Genomic DNA, 7,713 nt, shown 5'->3' on the forward strand with positions numbered 1-7,713 from the left:
CTTTTGATGGCCAAGTGGTACAAACTGATGGAAACTACGTGTTCCAGGTATGGTATTTGCAGTATCCAATCATTCCTTAAGAGTGTTTCTCACCAAAGTTAAATCTTCTGATGATATAAAAATGAAATGTACACCTTCAACGTTTTCATTGCAATATTTGAGCATTGCTTGTGGAGATAAATATGATTACCCATATCTCTTTGCAAGCTTGCTAGTGTTGCTAAACGTTTGACTGTACCATCTATCCCATCACAAGGTTGCTTACCGTGACTAGTTGCAAAAAAGTTCCATTTAGCAGAAAGACCAAAATCTTCAAGATGGAAACAAAGATTCAAAATATTTTTACAATTCTTGTATTGACCTGCACACCCATCCGAAAAGTATTCTATATTTTTTATTTGAGGTAGATTTGTTTTAATATCATTGCTGACAACATCAATAATTTTGTAAACCATGTTCACACCATGTATCATATCATCTGAAATAATACAAAAAGATTTGTGATTGAGAAAACCTTCTTTTTTGAAATAGATAATCACAGGATGTAGTGTACATTGTAAATTTGTCCAATGAAAGCTTTGTACTTCATCCTGAACTACAAATTTATAGTTTTCTGAAAAATCACCCAGAAATAATGATGTTAACTCATTCATATCTTCCTTTCTTGATCTCAGGTATGATGCTTGATTCTTAGGTAAATATCAGTGTGGTGCAAGTTTAGTCAGTTTTTTACATACTAAGTCAATGTATTCAGACACTGGCTCTTTATTATGTGTTAAGTTTGACCTATCTGTTGTTGTCAACTGATCAAATTCTACTTCATCGTCATCTTCAAACTCTCTAATTAAATTATAAAGTTTTTCAACCAATGCATTCATAGTTGCTGGGCATCTTTCACATTTACGCATCATACAGCCTTTATTAGTCATGTCACATACAATATAAGGTAACAGTTCTTTATATGTCACACCAAGAGGATGTAAAAGCAGTTTTAAATTCTGATGAATAGCACAGACACATACTGAATGTGTTCCTGAAGCACCAGCAGTAATACACCATTTTTGTTGCAATGTGCAAAACCTTGAAAACCCTATTTTTATTTCTGGGTTTATGGTTTTGAAAGCAACAAACAATTCCTTTAAATTACATAATAGCAAACATTTTTGCATGTGAACATTTTTCTTTATGCTTACATAATCTTTTTTACCAGGCATAATATGACTATATTCATCATCTTCATAAAAAAACTTGACCAGTTGAACTGTTACATTTGGAAGAACTTTCCCTAATTTAGGATTAGGCATGGCTAAAATACCTTTTTCTAATGCTAATTTACGTGCAGTTCGAGCTACATAGTTTGTTACATGTAATATTTCAGAAACTATTTTTATTGACCAGTCAGTTGGAGCAGGTGTTGTCAGTTGTATTTTTTTAGATGTTGCTGTAGACTCTGCAACTTTATTAGCTTACAATACTACCATGTTATCAAACAAGTTTGCCTTTTCCATATACTCATTACCGAAACCTGACTGTTCTTCAAAACTTTCTTCTGGTATATTAAGGGAAGTGGCTAATTTTTTTTTTTAATGGAGGTTGTTAATGCTGTCAATTTTCATTTACTTTCTCTAATTTTACCTGACTTATGCAATCCTTTGACCTTAATAGGAGATATTCCAGCAACTGTAAAGTGTGTATTTACACCCTCTTTTTTATTTTGAATGGATATTTCACTAACAATATCAAAATCTTCATCATTTTCACTCATACTTTTTGATAAATGTTTCATAACTTTACTTCGATAGCTTGGACACAACTTTTTTCCAGGTATAAGATTTAAACCTATGGTTTCTGCTTCTAATACAGTATGCATTGTAATCACACATAGAGATGCTGAAAAGAAAATGTACTATACTACTTAAATACTATAACATTAATTATACTATTATTATAGAACAATGAACAAATCCTAATAAACAACTTATTAAGAATGGTATTACCCATTAAAATGTAAATGGATAAACTTTTACCTCTACACGCTTTTTTGTGAGTCAGAAATGGATTACAGCAACTTTTCTGATTACTCTTATATCTCACTATTAACATATCACGATGATGTGTGCATATACTAGTAATTTGTTCTTCTTTCAAGTTTGTTCGTTTTACAAGTAATTTAAGATCATTCCTGTCAATATCTTCAATCAGATTTCTTACTTAGGTATATGATTGTTTATAACAAGCTCCATAATCATTTACAAATGAACAATTGATTTTGTTATCCATATAAAACTATAATGAGGAATTATAATCTAAACACTTAAATAGAAGAAATCTTCAATACAATATTCCTAATGAGCAAAGTACACTTGAACACAAACAATATGATTAAAATAAAAATAAAGTTATATTTATAAAGAACATTTGCTTGAACAAATAGCTATTAGTTTTAATAGACATACTTCAAATGCCTAATTATCTACTAATTATTATCAATTCTCTACTAATTATCTACCAAAAATTAGGGTGAAAGTAGATTATAACTAAATATAATTATATTTAGTTATATAATTTAACAAGGTAATATTTATTGGATATTGTTATGTACACTCGTCATTTTATTACTTAGTTTATTGATGAGATAATCACTATTTTATTACAATAAAACAATCAATAAGAAAAAAAACATTACATAATATTATTTAATTTATTTACATAACTACTATGCAATGAAAATAACAATACAAATGACATAAGAATTATGTAATGAAAATAACAATTCAAATAACATAACTGTTATGTAATAAAAATAACAAATTTATGTTTACAAAATATTTAACAATATTTTGTAACAACTTTGTAAAAATTTAAATCACATGACACACATTCTGTTGTTTTTTTAATTAACTGACTCAAAATTTGATTAAAAACAAATATAATTGTATTTAGTTCAAAGCCAAAATGAATTTGCTCACTTATTTTTTTTTAAATTTCTTCAGAAAAATTGAAAAACCAAAACATCAATAACTCCTCAGCAAAACATAAGGCCAAAATAAAATTGGTTCGTAAAGTAGATATATGTCTAATCTTTAAGAAAATTAAAACCAAAAGTTTTTTCTATCAGTCAGATTTTTTCTAGAGTTATAGTTGTCAATGCTCTTTTTTATTATAATTAGATGGTGCGTTTTGTAGATCTTGAAATAAACTACATTTTGTTGTTTTGAGAGATACAAATCTATAATTTTCAGATTAAACAGGATTCAAACTCCTTTGGTACCAAATTTTAGCTTTGCAAAATTACTACAAGCACCTTTTAAGGGTAATAGTAAAAGAACACATTTCCGGCACTTTTCCCCCCTCATTTTTCAGTCAAAATCTAACAAACTTTAAGTTGCTGTAATTCTTCAAGGAATAAAAAATTTTTGAAAAAAATCCACAGTCTTTCCTAACTTACATCTTTACACTTTTGTGCCAAATTTCAGCGAATTTGGTGATGTAGGGTGCAACCCTTTGTTTTTTGAAAAATTTTTACTCCAAAATTTTAGCATAAAAATCGGTTCCGTAAATCGCTATTTCCACGTACCTATATAATATAGATAACACAGTAACACTACTTTTTTTTTTCTGTTGAAAATAGACAAACTTAAAAAACACCAAACAATGTTTCGAATAAGCCTCGTAAAACTGTAAAACGTTTTCTTAATCCAGCAGCATTTTAATTTCAAATTAAATTTGAATACATAAAATTGGTTTTGCGATCAGCTACACTTTGATCAATTCATGATGTGTATACGCTTACTAAGTTCAGACTTGAGATTAAAGTAGATGCAGACTGTTCTTATTTTAGCTGCTAAAATGATGTTCTAAAAATATTGTAAATTTTTCATTTGCATTAACATACCATATGTCATATAACTATTTAAAATAATTACTTTAAAAAAAAATCAAATGTGGCAAGTGAAACTTTGTGTTAAAACTTAAACAGATTTATATCTCAGGAATATATGGAAAATAATGCAATTACTGTCTTCTTATTAACAACTTTTATCATCAGATCTGCCATTTGTAGCGAAATTACATTTTGACAAGGCGCATAATTTCATGCAATAAAAACTTTGAACGCCCGGAGAATGCAGATAGTTCAAAAATAAAGCTGGCGGAAAATGCATATAGTCCAATTTTGTTTTACGCGGAGATTGCAGATAGATCAAATTTGTTTTTGGCGGAGATTGCAGATAGTCCGATTTTGCGCGGAGCCATCGATTTGCGAAATGAACATCGACAGTTTTTTTTGTTTTGGTATTAATTATATACAGTATCGGACAAAACATGGTGGACAAACTCAAATTTAGAACAAAAGTTAATCAAAAACTAAAAAGAACTAGTAAAACAATTGTACATATTAATTTTTAAATAGTTTATTATGTTCTTAACAAAATTTAAAACGTTTGAATCATACTAAGAATCACAAAAAAAATTTATAACACATTTTTCTCAACAAACTACATTTTTCCTTGGACAAAACAAGGTGGACAAATCAAAACGAAGCTTTTTTTATAAGATTTCATTGTCTTTATTCAATTTACCGCATTCTTTTGTTTTCACTTTTATCCTAACATTACTCTAAAATAATAAATAGATTTTGGAACGTCTGGCCAATTATTTTTTCAATTAAACTAAAAATAGATTTAACTCGTGATATATGGGGTAAATTTTGCAAAAATTGCAACTTAAAATGGCTTACGACAAATTAGGAAGTGTTTTACGTGAAAATATTATTAAAGATTTTAAAAGCGGAAAACGTCAAGCTGAAATTTGTAGAAAATATAATATAGCTAAATAGACTGTAAGCAAAACTGTCAAATCATTTGGATCTCGTGACTGCTATAAAACAAACCATCGGGGCGGACGTCCAAGAAAAACAATACAAAGACTAGATCGAATAATTGTTAAAGAGCTTAAAAAAGATCCATTTTTGTCATCCACAAAATTAACCGAAAAACTTGAACTACAAATCTCTAATCGCACTGTGCGACGAAGAGCTAACGAAGCAAAATTGTTTTCTCGAATGCCTGCCAAGAAACCGCTAACTTCCTTTAGAAATAGAAAGCTAAGACTTGCGTTTGCCAAAGCACACCAAAATTGGACTGTAGACCAGTGGAAAAACATACTTTTTAGTGATGAATCAAAATATAACCTTTTTGGAAGCGACGGCAAGAAGCGAGTCTGGAGACCAAAGAACACCAGATTCAATACTAAATATACCAAGAAGAGTGTTAAGCATGGAACGTCTGCTATGGTTTGGGGATGTTTCTCAGCACTAGGAACTGGTCCTATTCACAAAATTAATGGAATTATGGACCGCTTTGTTTACAAAGATGTAATGGAAGATGTTATGTTACCACATGCTGAATGGGAGATGCCCCTAAAATGGATTTTTCAACAGGATAATGATCCCAAACATACGTCAAAAATTGTAAAACAATGGTTCAAGGACAAGAATATCACCATAATGGAGTGGCCTGCACAAAGCCCTGACTTGAATCCCATAGAAAAATTGTGGGAAATAATTGACAATAAGATTGAGCGTGCAAATGTGAAGACCAGTGAGGAATTATTTGAACAAATCGAGAAGGCCTGGCGAGAGATTGATATGAGAATTGTTGACTCATTAATTGCGTCTATGCCCCGAAGAATGAAAGAAGTAATTAAAAGTAAAGGAGGTCCTACCAAATATTAAGTTAACTTTTGAAGTTTTTTGAAAAATAATAAGTTAATTTTTGAATTTTTTTGAATTTTCAGTCGATTTTTTGAATGTCCACCTTGTTTTGTCCAAAGAAAAATGTAGTTTGTTAGGGAAAATGTGTTTTAAAACTTTTTTAGTGATTTTTAGTATGATTCAAAAGTTTTAAGTTTTGTTAACAACATAATAAACTACATAAAAAATAATATGTTCAATTGTTTTACTAGTTTTTTTTAGTTTTTGATCAACTTTTGTTCTAAATTTGAGTTTGTCCACCATGTTTTGTCCGATACTGTAAATTCGGTAGGAAAAAAAAAAAATTCCTGATTCTCAATATCCTTCCGCAAGAATTTTATTTATCCGGAATTGTACGAAATATTCCGATTAACAACTCTACTATGGACCAAATTTTTTTAAAGCTAAGGTGTTCCCAGAGTCATTTTTGCTGAAATCTTTGATAGAACTGAACAGAACTTTTCCTTGCATTGTTAGAGATGTTGATTTCACAATGGCAGTCGAATTCTTTTGTCTTTCTAATTTCGTACAGGGATGTGGAATTCCTTATCCCACTTGGGCATAGCAATCTTGACAAATTAGTCTCTCTGCAGGTTTATTTGAAACATCTTCAGCGCCTTGATAAACAAGTTTTTCCTACACACATTCAACCATAGGGGCAAATATTTTTTCCATTTTTGATTTGCGCCCATTTTCACAAATAAAACATTCACATTTTCTCCCTCTGATAACTCTGGTATTCAGGTCTAAACTTTATAGCATATGTATAGCAACTATAATAACTAAAACAACTTAACGTAATTTGAGGAGGGAGAAAAGTTAAAAACAGCGAAAAGACTTAATCCAGTATCGGTCAGATCTAAAGCAGTCAATTAAAAAGCTTCATCTTTGGGGCTTTCTTTTCTACATTTCTTGGTCAGATCTTTTGAGCATTCTTTACATTTGGGACACAAGATGGACATTAAGATATACTTTGCCAAACCCTCTCCTGAAAATCCCTCAGTAAAAAATAGTAAGAAGAATATTCAACAGAGGTTTAGAGATGAGCTAAGCCTTATTGTTTAAATGCTCAAACAGGGTTTTGGTAACACTAATGATGGGAACACTTCCAGAAGGGTATTTGAAAATGCTGAGATATTTGCTGATATAATAGGAGTAGTGGTAGACGTAATTATCAGGTTGAGGGCAATCCTAATATCAGTATGCTCCGGTTATGAGTTGAATTCTGAAAGGTTTGGTAAGTATTGTTATCAAACTATTGCTCTTTTATTAGAAAAGTATTTTTGGTATATGATTCCTCCAACTGTTCATAAGCTCTTGGAACATCGGGTGCAGATATCTGAGGCATTAGAACTGCTTATCGGTTTTTACTCTGAGAGTCATAAGAGGCTCTAAATTAGGAAATTCGCAAAGCTAGATTGAACCATACTGCTAAGATATCTAGAAAAAATGTTATGATGAACCAGTACCATTACCTCTTGATCAGAAGTGTTCCTGTAATATCTAACATTAGTTTCAAAAAAACATAAATCCGAAAATGGAAAACCACTTCCCCCTGAAGTTTTGTCTTTATTAATGACATAATAACAAATTAAAGCTATCTTTGCTGATACTAGCTGTTTTTTTTTGTTTGTTTTTGTCATAGAAAAGTAAGATAAAATAATACCGCATTTTGGTTTTTCAAATGCAAATCTTTTAAAAATATTTGTAAAAATTTTCTTAAAAATCCAAGTTATTTTAACTACTATATGTGCGCGTTTTACTTACCATGATCTTACAGTCTTATAACTGAAGGATTGTAATATTAATAAATTAGTAGTAATAGATTAATTAGACGTAAAAGTATTGCATAGGGATGTAAAGTTTTAAAAATTAAAAAAATCACGGTATTTTCCCTGGAATATTTTATAAATACTTAAGATTCTCTAGAATTTTTTATAAGTACTTTATGGAAACATTTT

At 30.1% G+C, this 7,713-nt stretch overlaps 1 pseudogene across 1 annotated transcript in view; it reads right to left on the reverse strand.

The window, feature by feature from the left end:
- Positions 1 to 2,646, reverse strand: part of LOC149886075 (uncharacterized) — a 403,391-nt pseudogene extending 400,745 nt beyond the window's left edge. The window contains exons 1-2 of the transcript XR_016453925.1: positions 2,028 to 2,646; positions 1 to 1,890 (exon numbers count right to left, since the gene is read on the reverse strand). The product of XR_016453925.1 is annotated as an uncharacterized LOC149886075 (transcript). The remainder of the gene's footprint in view (positions 1,891 to 2,027) is intronic.
- Positions 2,647 to 7,713: the final 5,067 nt, after the last annotated feature.

The sequence above is a fragment of the Hydra viridissima genome, unplaced genomic scaffold (genome assembly GCF_058129835.1).
Source record: "Hydra viridissima isolate aposymbiotic clone 2 unplaced genomic scaffold, HvirCarnegie_v1 scaffold_7, whole genome shotgun sequence".
Taxonomy (NCBI): domain Eukaryota; kingdom Metazoa; phylum Cnidaria; class Hydrozoa; order Anthoathecata; family Hydridae; genus Hydra; species Hydra viridissima.